This window comes from Priapulus caudatus, unplaced genomic scaffold (genome assembly GCF_000485595.1).
Source record: "Priapulus caudatus unplaced genomic scaffold, Priapulus_caudatus-5.0.1 Scaffold664, whole genome shotgun sequence".
NCBI lineage: Eukaryota > Metazoa > Priapulida > Priapulimorpha > Priapulimorphida > Priapulidae > Priapulus > Priapulus caudatus.
The window spans coordinates 57,532-72,152 of record NW_014577725.1 but is presented as its reverse complement, the minus strand read 5'-3'; the positions used below and the strand labels follow the sequence as shown (position 1 = coordinate 72,152).

General features: G+C 45.6%; 1 long non-coding RNA gene across 1 annotated transcript in view; it reads left to right on the top strand.

Annotated features, from left to right (window-relative positions):
- The window catches only part of LOC106812592, a 26,032-nt gene extending 12,936 nt beyond the window's left edge, over positions 1–13,096 (top strand). Inside the window, exon 4 of the long non-coding RNA XR_001394353.1 lies at positions 12,922–13,096. This is a non-coding gene — a long non-coding RNA (uncharacterized LOC106812592). The remainder of the gene's footprint in view (positions 1–12,921) is intronic.
- The last annotated feature ends 1,525 nt before the right edge of the window (positions 13,097–14,621 follow it).

Here is a 14,621-nt window from a genome sequence, read left to right as displayed (position 1 = left end):
TACCTGCTATATATTTATGTGTCAGTGTGCAGCAGCTAGCATGCCGCAGCCAGCGTGTGTTGCAGATGAGCATTTGGACGGCATTTACAAGAAATTGTCGGCAATAATAGGTGAAAGAGAGTAGAGAAACATTAAGACTTTGGTAGTAAATAGATTTCGTATTTATTTAGCATTATATTTTATAAAAACGCTCCAAGTGCCTGTGCTAGTACACATGTAAAAGTTATCATTTTGGAGGTGTTTAGTACCAATAACACTAGCACTACAGTGTGTAACCAAGTGTTGAACTGCAGATACAGAGCTTGGACGTATTTGTATAATGTATATAATGTCTGTGCGAATTCCTACACACTGCATATGTAACTAGACAGAGTGCACTCACGGAGAGTGCATACCTCCGCCAGCGACATACGCCATACGACTCACGAACACAGGAATAACCCACGATATACGCCAGCGCACTGACATGTACACGCTGGCTTGCTGCTCGCTCGCTCGTAGCAGCCGCTCGTTGCTGCTGCTCGCTCACATGTACTGGCTCGCTGCGCTGGCTGACGCGCTAATATCGATCGCGCGAACACACGAACACACGCACACGAGACCGAAAACATAACCTCCTCCAACACCGTTGGGCGGAGGTAATGACAATGACATAGCCTCTCAGGACTAGCTTACAGTACAGATCAAAGCTGACCTGCATGACTTGTTGGTTTTTGTTAATGGCAGGGTTTTAGCTGGGTAAGTGTGTCTAGTGTTAGCAGTCTCCATCCATCTATATAGCCGTGCTGTTTACTATTAATTTACACTTATGCAGCGCGTATATATATGAGTATCAGAATAAATGCAGTGATAGCCATGCTCATGCGTATGATGTGGCAGTCGTAAGTACTCTAATCATTATGCGCTTTCCTTCCTGCATGTCAATGGTCCATGATTCATTCCTTTACGAGTGACTTTCGTTGATGGGTGCTCTGTGTATGTTAGTAGATGCCTTTATTGGCTGCTGTGGTTACTAAGGCTACTGGATGCAGAACTAGTAGTGGTGATGTGAGTTTAACTGTGTCGGGATGCTACCGGTATCCTGTGCATCAATCTCTGTGAGACGTAACCGCCATTTTTATACGTTTTTTACTCTTGTGGTGAACTCAAGTGTGTATGTGTGTGCGTACAGGCGTGTACGTGTGCTTAGCATATATGCATGTAATCGTATCTGTGCATGTAGGAATGTGTATATGTCGCATATGCTCGAGTGCAAGTGTAATAGACAGACGGGCCTGCTGGGTGCATGTTTGGAAAAGTAAATAATTCACGGGGTTGTCTAAAAATATTCGCTCCAAATCTATATTGCAGTATTAAAAATTTATAAAATGCATAAAAGCTGAGTAATTTTGATTTGAAGGTATACTCTTGATGATTAATCTAACCTTTAATTGGGGCACGCCATATCATCGTTGGGGTACGGGTATGCTACCAAGCCGTAAATCGAAATATACCATATATATATACAATGTGGCAATAGCTCAATGGCTCGTTGGTTATATAATAGTTCGTAAATTTTAACAACATTTAATTCGTAAGTTCATGTTGTTAACTTGTATAATCTCTATTGTATTATCATAGAATGATCCTCTGTAAAACCTGGGGTGTGAAATATACTAAAATGTTTTCTGAAGTCACTTATTTCTATCATAGTGTTTGACGCATATGATATCTCAACTTATGTGAGATAAAACTCTTTTGTACGTTGCAAGTGGGTTTTGTACGGTAAAGTGACGCCAGCAGCACTAGATGCAAACACTATGCCCTGCTGTGTTACGTATAGTGTGCGTGGTCATACGCATGCTTATATTTACATTGTGCATAGTTGCACTTTGTACTTTCAAGCATTGTACTCGTTGAAAAAAAATTGAATAGAATTTTACTATAATATATAGCTTCTGTTTGATGTAAAACCTGCTACAGCATACCTTACTTGTGACTATGCGCAAGTTTATATTTTGTCTTTTTGTGTTCGTCATAGGTAATGTGAATTAAATCTTTCATATAGGTTAGGAAGAGAATTTCGTCATGTTATCAGGGAACCCGATAATTGTCAACATGTCTGTCGGAAAAAAAAATGACGGGAAAGCTTGGACATGGATAACAAACAGGTAGGATTTTACTGTTGTTTTTAACTTGGTTCTACATTGTATTATGAGTATGTAGGTATTGTACCTGTATAATGATAGTTTGATATGTTTCATATCATGTTATCTGGAGTGTCATCAAGAAGGTGGTGTTAATATACATAATGCAATGTTGTTATACATAAATGCACGCATTGTTAACAATAAAAACAATCTTGTTTTGATTCACTCTTGACATTATATATATATATATATAATATAAAGAGCAGATAAAGAAGGAGAAAGAAGATTCCTTCTTTATCTGCTCTTGATAATATATATCGTATATTGTATCAAGAACACACGTGCCCTGGATTTGTGTGTTCTTGTTTGTATATATGTGCATGTGCGTGCGTACGTGCGTGTGTGCGTGCGTGCGTGCGTTCGTGCGTGTATATACTGACTGGACACTATAAAATATCTATGGTTGGGTGGCATGAGATGTAGTATGAACGCTATTTTTCTGCCAGGATCCCAATAGACGAAGTTGAACATGCGATCTTCCAATGTTAAACACTATTCGAGGGTATTTGCGTAATAAATAGTACACATAGGTCGTATATATTTACATACGGGGAGGGGTGGTAGAGGTGCAGGAGTCGTACGGGCGTCTGTGTAATATGTCGATACAATGCAGTTGTAGGTTACGTGGTTGCACCGCAGCAGCAGTATTAGTTGGAGTCGGTCATGCGTGGCTGTTGTCATCGCATCGATTTTCGACTCTGTGTCCGATTCTATGCGCGGGCACCTCGATTCCTAGCGAACAGAACGGGCATTGTTGATGAATAGGGTCCGATTAGTGAGCGGTTTTAGTTACTGTCTGTTCTGTGAGGGAGCTGGCCCTGCTGGTGCCGGTGATGCACCCATGCTCCCTAGCCTGTGTTTTATTTGAGGCATGGCGAAGAATTTCGCAAATAAAGTGAAATTGCTTGATGTCGTTGCCCTCTGTATAATATTCAGTGTTTTCTTGTAGCGTTGACACCCGCCGTTGTTCATGTTGTATTCAGCATGTTGTGCTCATGTTTTGCGGTGATTTCCAAGACAGTATATTCCCTGGGAGCCGCTTAGTTGCACGGGTTTTACTGTAGCGTGAATATGGCGTGACTCCTCAATGCGTGCGAAGCTTTCCAATCTTAGTAAAAGCCAGTTGCTTCAAAATAGGTTTATTGTCTTCTACACGCACGCACGCACGCACACACATGCACGTATGTACGCACGCACGCACATACATTTATCTGTATGTATGCGTGTGTGTGCTTGTGCGTGTGTTTTATCGTTGTTTTTGTACCTGCCTGCAAACATATCTGTACATGAACTCTGGCAGCATGTTCCCCCACGGTCCCACCTGTTTACATCCTATCCACACTAGAGTTGCTTATCCCATATCTGTTCACTAGACAGAATCTTATATCCCACAACCCTTACCTTTGTCTGCTCACTCTACTGCTGTTTATAACCTGTCTGTTTATCCCACACGTGCTTTCCCACCGTTTATTCATTTTATAGCTACTATTCCTGCTTAGCTTACCGATGCTTATCAGGCTGCGTGCGCATTCCACATCTGGTTGCATATTACAAGCACGCTGCTTGTGAATCGGGAAGCTCCTCTTGTTCCAACACAGGAGCGTAGCACCCCTGTAGCACTGTGGATGGATGGGTACATATGTTATACGCATAGTAACGGCTCCATCTATGATGATTCGCATTGGATTGGCACGTGTGTTTTTGGTTTGTTTTCTGCACTAGAGTAGATCGTACAAATCCTGAGCACACTTAATGATCGGGTTAGATGAGGAAACTAGATGGGTAATAAACTTGTTCAGACCCGCATGGTGATGCTGCTGGTCTAGGTTAGCTCATGTCACTATTGATGTCAATGCTACGGATGGACAGTGGATTTATTGTCATACATCCGTCTGCATATTCGTGCTTCAATAAGCTTCAGTCTATTGCTGCTTGTCCAGAGACAATTGAGTAGGGGTAGTGGAAGTCTAGAATGGTTATGTGTGCCCATATGGCATCGTAGTGATAAATAGATGTGTGTTTATAAGAACTGCAGTTCAACATCATCTGATAGTTTAGGTGTGACACGGGGAGAAAATAGCGTGACGAGATAGACGTTTCAGTAGCTGTAGACGGCGGTCGACATGTATGTGGTTTGTCTGGCGTCTTGTGACAACACGTGCGATTTGTTACCCGACTCATAGCAGGCTCCAGGCCAAAAAGACGGATGCCTGGCCGCAAAAGAAAAAATATTTAGGGCCGCAATCTAAAACGCGTGTGGTGTGCAGTACAGAGTGATGTGCAGTACAGAGAGATGTGCAGGGTAACATTGAAACCAGCTGCAGCGTTTTGCAGGTGATGATGCATCGTTGAAACTCGCGGTTTCGCCTGTCCTGTGACTCACAGGGCGGGAGAAACCACGCTGCGCCCAGGCATCAGTGTGAAACGATGTGTGAAACGAACAGTGTGAACACGCCAGCAGCCGCGTGTATATTTTGACGGACCTACTCTCTGGTCTAATCGCCAACCGTTACGGAAGCCAGACGTGCGTATGCCGCTCTTGCACACAAGCCTCAATACATGATAACGTGAATATGCTAAAAATAAATAGTAAAGAGGTTTATATACAATGTATATTTGTGTAAAACATACAATTATGTACAATGTATATGTATGTAAAAGATACAATTATGTACAATGTATACGTATGTAAAAGATACAATTATGTACAATGTATATGTATGTAAAAAGATACAATTATGTACAATGCATATGTATGTAAAAGGTAAAGACGTATATTATTGTGATCGAAGTCTTTGAATAGTTGTGATTCGGCGGGGGAAGACATGTCATGTTTGCGAAAACTGTCCAATCACCGATTCGTAGACGCGTATGTTCACCACGAGTTTGAGATCCCCCTCCTCCGCCTTCCAGCCACAGATGTCTCTCGTAGTGAGGTCACCGCACCCGATGTTGTCGACAGAAAGTTTTGAAATGTTTACGCGTATCTGCCGCTGAACGCACGTTGCTTGTTTGTGCTGATGAGAAGTAGAAATGGAGCGTTAGTGATTTATACCGTCCACACACGCTACAGGGGGGCCACTCTCTAAATCCTGCTGGTACTGATCGACAGAGGTTTCTGTGCCGCTAGGGGAATAGCATGGAGTTGCTCTCACAACACTCGCCTATACCTGCTCGTGGCGGCGTATGCGTGCACGCGCGTGGATTATAATACAAAAACATGGATCCACGATTGTCGCTATGAGTGTCCGTGTGAACGAGTGTCGCGCCACCTATTATTCATACGCGTGAAGTTGTCAGTATTTCTCAAGCGGTGATCGCGTGTGCTGTCTTCGCCCGAGGGGAGAACGAGGGCAAGAGAGAGGGATAGAGAGAGAGTCATCGATTTTTTGGATGATTTTTGTGAACTGCCGGTGTTGATTATCTTCTGCGCGTGCGAGCCAGCAGCAGCAGCAGCGTGGTGAGGTGAAGCCATGGTGTGAGCGGCGTGTCTAGCTAGCTAGCTGCGTGCGGCTTCCTCAAACCTCATCTCGCTCGCTGTAGCAGCAGTAGCTCCAAGAAACGGTATTGCTAGGGTTAGAATACCCTATACTATACCTCTTGTATAGACAATCCGTCGCACAGCCTGGTCGGGCTATAGCAGCAGCAGCATGCAGCAGCAGATGCTGATGATTCCGCCAGGCACCCACCTCGTGAGGGGCGTGCGAGTCAAGTGCGAAACCCAAGTCTACTAAAACTCCTCTACTAACACTCGAAATCGCACGTCAGACTGACATGTTTTACAACAGAAAAATATGACTCGATGAGAAAAAAATATATCGGGGATAGGGTGGGAATGCGCAATCGTTTCTAAAATTTGGAATTTGTTTAGATACAAGTACATGGCACAGGTGTCCTTGTTTCAGACATGGCTCTGTGATACATTTACGTGCAGTTATATGGTGAAACCAAAAGGTTGGCGTGTTTCTGGACACAGAATGAAAGTCTGATGAGTCTGGTTAGAAATGAAAACAACGCATGTTTATTATAAATTATTAGGAAATGTTCGCAACTTTTTATGGTTACTGAAACTTGTCCTGGCGTATATTAAACAATCCTACACCTCCGCCCCCAGCTGAGCAGAGAACCCGTGTAATATATGCTATAAGAGGAAAATACGAAATCACAAGGCGGCGTATGATGCATCTAGGGATTGGGGGGGGGGGTTCTATAAGTTTTAAATTCCTTATATACGCGAGGTTCGTCACCGAAAATAGAGCTGGTCGTGGAACCGCAAACAGACAGAATTATTTTGTTTCGCCCAACCAGCGTATATCGCGTCTGGAAACACCCGTGTAAGACACACATATGGCACCTGTAAGCACATGGTATGCGTTCACGGGTGACGTACACGCTATCGTTTTTCGTGTGCCGAAGTGCTATTCCACACGCATTAGAACTATCCTGCACACGACGCCGGGCAGGAACTTAGCACAAACGCCAACTCTCCTGTAAGTTTTGTGGTTGAAAATCATCAGTATGTACGTCCGCACGTGTCGCAGAGGACACGGACAAGTTAGCATCGTGAGCCATGCCAATCTCCTGACACCACTCGCTGTATTACTACTGGATGGCTTCACTACACTCCTGCTAGTGACGGACCGTTAGTCTGAAAGTACTATAAGAGGGTAACAGAGACTAGAGCTCTATGAGATGCCAGTAGAGGAAGCCACCGCTACCTCAAACTGTTTATATATTCCATGATGTTACAATAAATCACATGCCTGAGACAGAGCGGGGCCGCAGTTTTATTATAGCAGGTATAAGCAGTGCAGGAGGCGAAGAAGGGGTGCGTACATAGAAATAACATAGATAACCATCTAGCTATCTATCTTATAATATACGTCTATCTATATTATTTCTATGGGTGCGTAGTACTGTATTGGCATGCAGCACACTCCACGTGGGGGCACGTCAGACATGGATTGCCTCGTACACGTATTTAGAGATGCATGTAACTGCAATAGACGCATTACCTGCACTGTTGGAGAATTCACAGAATCGCAGACGATACGGTGGTTTCACCGCAAGATTACTAGCTAATAATTACTCAGAAGGTTACGAGTTATAATAAATCGCTATACGTATACTTACGAGCGTGAATATGCTCAATGTTCTAACGTTCTATTCTACGTTTTATCCATGTGGGGAATAAACGTTACGTACGTGAAGGTTAGTAGGACACGAAGACGTATATCTTCCATGGACGTATGGAGAGAGCATTATTAGTTTTACATCAGGTATCAGGATGCCGCATTCTACATAGCGAGTGTCTACTGATAGGACGGGATTACAGCGTGGTGTAAGACGTACCGAGAGTGCATTATTAGTTTTACATCAGGTATCAGGATGCCGCATTCTACATAGCGAGTGTCTACTGATAGGAAGGGATTACAGCGTGGTGTAAAACGTACGGAGAGTGCATTATTAGTTTTACATCGTATTGGATGCAGTTGCTCGCTGTTAGCTGACTGATAGGACGGGAGTACAGCGTGGTGTGTAAGATGCATGGGCAGCATCTGTCGCCGACGAGTCTGTGTACGTACGTGTGCAAACCGCGAGAAGGTGGACTTGTTCAAACTGACGCGCGTATGCGTTCACAAGAGTGAAGCTGATGATATAAAATGAGAACGAGGGAGGTGTCGAGCAGCGGCATATAGATAGCATCAGGGAGACATGAGCAGGGAGAATGTAACTCGCTTCTCCTTTCAAGACTGGGATGAGTTTTTTGGTAAGTTGGTAATGATAATTGCGGCTACCACAAACACGGGTAACTTTACTATTTTGGTGCCACTGCACGGCTGCAGCTGCTACTACTGGAGTACTGCTGCTGCTGCTACTACTGCTGCTGCTGCTACTGCTTCTGCTGCTACTGCTGCGGCTGCTACTGCTTCTGCTGCTACTACTGCTTCTACTGCTACTGCTGCTTCTACTGCTACTGCTGCTACTGCTGCTGATGGTGGTGGTGGTGGTGGTGGCGGTGGAAGCAGTGGTGGTGGTGGTACTGCTGCTGCTGCTGCAGCTGCTGTTGCTGTTACTGCTGCTGCTGCTGCTGAGTGTCCTTGGCAGGGTATCAGGCCTTTATATCCTCTTCACACCCATTTCTGTCCCTCCCTCACCCACATCTCGTCACACCCCTCTCTCATCTTACTGTCCCTCCCTCACCCACACTCCCCCTCTCTCATCTTACTGTCCCTCCCTCACCCACACTCCCCCTCTCTCATCTTACTGTCCCTCCCTCACCCACACTCCCCCTCTCTCATCTTACTGTTTTCTTCCTATAGATTCTTTTCATACCTTGTTGTCTCTCAACAACATCGGAGTGGAGAATGCTCATGTAGGTGGTGACAACATCGGTGTGGAGAATGCTCATGTAGGTGGTGACTGGTGGTGACAACATCGGCACCACCAGTCACCACCTACATGAGCATTCTCCACACCGATGTTGTCACCACCAGTCACCACCTACATGAGCATTCTCCACACCGATGTTGTCACCACCAGTCACCACCTACATGAGCATTCTCCACACCCATATTCCCATCATATTGCTCCTTTCTGACACTGCCAAAAGCAATTGTGCCATTTCTAACTTTTCTCTCAGTCATTAGCCCACAAAATAAGGCAGCAGCATGTTTCCCCTCTTCTCCTTGTTCGCTTCTCCCTCATCTTGCTCTGTTCATTTTGTTCTGTTACTGTTCATACACGTTACTGTGCTCATAGGGTCTATGTCTCCCAGGGTACTGCCGGAACGTACCCTTGGTACGGTCCGGTATACCGGAACGTACCATGGTCACTATTTGATATGGTTAGGGTTAGGATTAGGGTTAGGATTAGGGTTAGAGTTAGGGTTAGGGTTAGGGAGTAGGCGTAGGCGACTCCCTAGACTCGTTAGTGAAGTAGGCGAGGTACGGTCCGGCATATTAGATAGTACCAGGGTACGTTCCGGTATACCGGACCGTGCCCAGGGTACGTTCCGGTATACCGGACCGTACCCAGGGTACGCTCCGGCAGTACCCTGGGGGACATAGACCCTCTCAGCCGTTACTGTACATGATTTTACTCAGAGCTGCACTTGCTGTGAAATTCTAAGTGCACATTTAATGTTGCATTTCATTCCATTAATGGATATATCATGTACACGTCATTGTTTTGCAATTATATACTAATAAAACTTCGTTAAAATTTAGTGCCTTCATGTCTACCCACAGTTGTAGTTAGACACGTATTTTATGCAGCAGCTTTTATTTGCTGTATAGTACACTATTTACGATATTTCTACACAGATTACGCGTTGGTAATATGGATTAATTCATTTTTTCCTCGTTATCTTAATTGAACGAGGTTGTTTTTTTTTAGCTTTGTAAGCAAATAATATATCATCACTCACGCGTTGTGTTCAAGCGGTGTTATATTATATATTATATATTATATATTAACCTAATATACCTTATATCATTTATATCTATCATACCTATCATATACTATATATTAATATATCCTATACTATTAATATTATATATCCTATATATTATATATTATTATTATATATTATATATTATATATTATATATTATATGGGTGTATGTTGGGGTGTTACATCATACAACGTACGAGCTTACTTTCAGGGGCATGTTTATGTTTATGAGACATTGCACAGGTTTCATGTGTGTGTGCGTGCGTGCGTGCGTGCGTGCGTTCGTGCGTGCGTGTGTGGGTGCATGCGTCCGTGCGTCCGTGCGTGCGTTCGTGCGTGTGTGCGTTCGTGCGTGCTTGCGTGCGTGCGTGCGTGTGTGGGTGCGTTCGTGCGTCCGTCCGTGCGTGCGTTCGTGCGTGCGTGCGTGCGCGCGCGTGTGTGTGTGTGTGTCAGTGTACATCCTGCGTTTGAAAGATACTTTCAACAACCGTGAACGTTTCTCTGAGCTTCGACGCTTAGCGTAGTGAGATTGCTACCAGATATGTGATGCAACACGAGATTTACTGAGCTCTGTGTTTTCTTGATGCGCCTAAATCGTCCATTCATCTAAACTGATGAATTGATGCTGAGCTTTCAAAAGCCTAGATGCCACCGGTTAACCCGAGCTATGGCCACATGTACAGCTGCTGTCTTTCTGATCCTCAGTTGCTCACTCTCAGACTTAACTGACACTAATTTGGTCATGATTCTGCTTCCCTGATTAGATTCTCCTTCTTTGATTCATGATTTCCCTGATTTCCTAGCTGTCTGTCCAGTCAGCTAGCCACGCCCCTCCCTCTCTGTCAAGTCACATAGCCACGTCCCTTCCTCCCTGTCCAGTCAGCTAGCCACGTCCCTTCCTGTCCAGTCACCTAGCCACGCCCCTCCTTCCCTGTCCAGTCACCTAGCCACGCCCCTCCCTCCCTGTCCAGTCACCTAGCCACGCCCCTCCCTCCCTGTCCAGTCAGCTAGCCACGCCCCTCCCTCCCTGTCCAGTCACCTAGCCACGCCCCTCCCTGTCCAGTCACCTACCCACGCCCCTCCCTCCCTGTCCAGTCAGCTAGCCACGTCCCTCCCTCCCTATCCAGTCACCTAGCCACGCCCCTCCCTCCCTGTCCAGTCACTTAGCCACGCCCCTACCTCCCTGTCCACCCCTGTGGGTGTAGTTACTCCTTCCTTGACAAACTACGGATCGCGACTGCGACCAAAAGCCATACATGTATGTGTCATGCTAGCCTGTATTAGCATGGTTCATGTCTTGCAGATATACATACAATCAAGTGCTAATAAATACCTATAGCCTAGGTATTTAGCCTATAGGTATACCTAGGTATTTATTAGCTCTTGATACAATGCAAATAGACATGCAAATATGCAGAAAGGATATACTTTCTGCATATTCTATCTACCCCCTCTCCCTCTCTTACTCCCTCTCCCTCTCGTTCGCGCGCGCTCTCTCTCTCTCTCTCTCTCTCTCTCTCTCTGTCTCGCTCTCTCTCGCTCTGTCTCTGTCTCTGTCTCTCGATTCCCCTGGCAAGCACACACAGGCACGCACGCACACGGACACGCACGCACACACACACACACACACACACACAGACACACACAGACATTTACACACACACACATATATATACACACACACACACACACACACACACACACACACACACACACACACACACACACACCGGACACCCACATGTTTATGAAAGTGATGTTGATATGAATGTTTTTGAGGTTTATAGTGAATCACTTATCTATTATTACCTAATATTGCTGCTATAAAAACAGGGTATAAATTAATCTATTTTAAATTAATTGCATGTTATTTATTACTGTGCTTTTGTTTTCATTTCATCTTAGATAGCATCGATATCGCCTGGTGTTGTTTTTGCTTTCTCCTTTCCCTGCAAATGGCGTCCGCAGTATTGGCGTGTTGGCACAGTGTCTTCAGTTCGTCAGTTCAAGGTTTTTAGGTCATCATTAGCATTCATCAAAGATGAGCCAGTGACACATACTCCTTGTAATTGGTCTAAAGGGGGGAAAAAGTGTTGATTGGTATGTCGTACCGCAGAGCTGGCATCTGGCAATTTAAAAAAAAAACAAGCAATCACGGACGCTGAAATTTATTGCAAACACGTGCACCGCGTCCAACTGTTCCTACTGTTGCCTTGCGCCTCATGACCGACCCATCCTATTTACTAGTCAGACTTCATCTTGTGAAACCTTTGATGGCCTGGTATTATAGAGGTCTTCCTCCCTCGTTAGGGATCATCGGTTTCATGAATTGATTATGTACTGTTCTCCAGTCTCTTCGCCTGATTCCGTCCATTGAAACCATCGGTTTTTGGCCCCAGTTAGTGACCCAGAAAGGAGACTTGGCCTGATTATTGGTACAGTATTTATACTGAAGGCGCAATGATGTCGTGATGTACTAACTAACCTCCATCATAATAAAGCTCGTTGGAGTTTTTTAAGCGAGTTTGACTGATACTCCAGCTAAAGGCATGTTACAGTGGGGACCTATAGGAAAATGACAACACTTTTAGCTGTTATTTTGTGTGCAAGCCGAGATGGCATTGCTTGCCTCTCTTCCTGGTTGCAATAGCTTCGGAATGCGTAGCTGAAGTGACGGCAAATACAGCCAGAGCAAACATTGAGAATCTGCCGCAAATGGGGATTTCTGTATATAGTGCCCAGTCTGATGGGTTGGTGACTCATGCGTCGTATTTTTGCCTACTCATTGCATTAGACTGGTGCCGCATTGGTCAGTTGTCCTGCTTTTATCTCTGAGGTTATTTACAGTATGCACTACACACACACGCATATATATATATACATATATATATTTATTTATTTATTTATGCGGAATACATTGCCGACATTTAATGCCTAGCTGTCACAAACGTCGACCATATGCTTTTCGCACTCTCCAAGCGTATCGGACTGCAGAGGCTTTGCGGAATAAAACAGCTATTTTTACTTGATTACAAAGTGGGGCCGTGCAATTCACTCCTGATATTATTGGGTTATACAGGGGATCTGTGTCGCCAGTCGCCACTGTGCCTACACGCAAGCCGCGTGCATGCATAATGACATCTCAGCCAGTGCCGTCGATTCCTCGATGACTTAGAGGAGCCTGTTACTCCTGGTTGGGGACCGATGACGCATGCTTTCTCTCGTACGCGCGCACACCGCGATCGTTTGCTGATGCTCGCTTGTTCTTCTGCTGCAGTCGGGTCGGTGGAGATAGCTCCGAGTCTGCTCAATCTATTCGACGCGCTCGTCTCGAATGATCGCGCGAACGTCAAGCTGCGCACCGCCATGGCAGAGACGACATCATCATCGTCTCGCGACCATCCGGAACTCGCGGCGAGGGACGACGACGACGCGCTGCACCGGCGAGACGGCGGTACGCCGTGGGACGATCCCGCCGCGTTGCGAATCGGCGGCGGCGGCGCCCCCTGGTTCGACGCGGCGGAGGAAACGCGCGGCGGCAAGGCGAAGCGTCCGCTCAGTCTGATCTCGACGACGTCGACCGACTCGCTGGGGTCGCCCGGGTCGCACAGCGCCACCTATCCGCCGTCGCAGATATCGTTCGAGGGATTCGAGTCCGAGGACACGGACGACGTCCTCGAGGGTCCGGCGGCCGAGCGGGGACGCGTCGGGTCGCCGGCAGGGGGCGCTCGCGGTCGCCGCCGCCACCGCCAGGAGGGGTTGACGTCGATCGATCGTGTGATGCTAGAGATCCTCGACACTGAGCGACTGTATGTTAGAGACCTGCAGGAGATTATTGAGGTGAGCGAGGCATCGTGGAGGGAGGGAGCGGTGAGCTAAGTGATGGAGTAAGTCAGTGAGTAAGTGATGGAGTAAGTCAGTGAGTAAGTGAGTGAGTGCAGTATATAGTGAGATCTGCAGGAGATTATTGAGGTGAGCGAGGCATCGTGGAGGGAGGGAGCGGTGAGCTAAGTGATGGAGTAAGTCAGTGAGTAAGTGAGATAGGAATTGCGGGCAGACGGGGGGGGGGCATTGTCAGAATCAATAATAGTTTATAAATAGTTATAAGGTCAGAAAACATGACATTGGTGATGTGATCGCGGTGATAGTCATGAATATTCGTGGTGTGTTTGGCGACGGGGCCCCTGTCTGCAGATGCGTGTGCGTGAGGTGGTTGACATTTCGCGTGGATGAGTTTGTCTATGTTGCTAGTGTTGCGTGGTCGTGTCAGTCTCGTGTAAATGTAATGCAGTGAGTAAGTGTGTGATGGTACCATACTGTTGCCAGGCCATCCGCTGCAATATGGGGCAGAAATATTTCAAAGAAATTAGCAATCCGAAGCATTAAGCTTCATGGGACTAACGATTTAGTTTTCCCACTTGGCATTTGCCGTGCCATGCCGTGTTACACGGGAACTATGAGAATTAAATTGAATGACTGACATTCAATGACTATTAAGGCCAAGTTTATGAATTACGAGATTAACTATATGTACAACGAAGGCTGTGTAATATAGCTCACAACAATTCAAATCTGTGTTGCTGCACAATATATATACAAAGGCATACAGCGGATACAAGGAGAATATCCCACGGTATTGGGGTTAGTTACTAAATGAATGCTTTTAGTACCAGACGCGGGCGTAAAGTGAATTGGGACCAGGTTTTTGTGTTGTGTGTGGACCCCAGTATACTGCTGTGTTCAATTAGTAACAGCAGACAGGACGGCTCCGGTTCTCCTGCAATGCTAGGAAACGAAATGTCAGTGTTGACAGAACAGGGTACAATGCTTGCTCTGTATATTGCTCTATGTTGAAATTTTGTGTGTGTGTGGGGGGGGGGGATAAAGCGAAGAGGGTTGAGAGATGAAACAGCAGACAGATGGCAGGGCAAAGAAGAGAATTAAGATATAAGTATATAAGAATATAAGATATATATA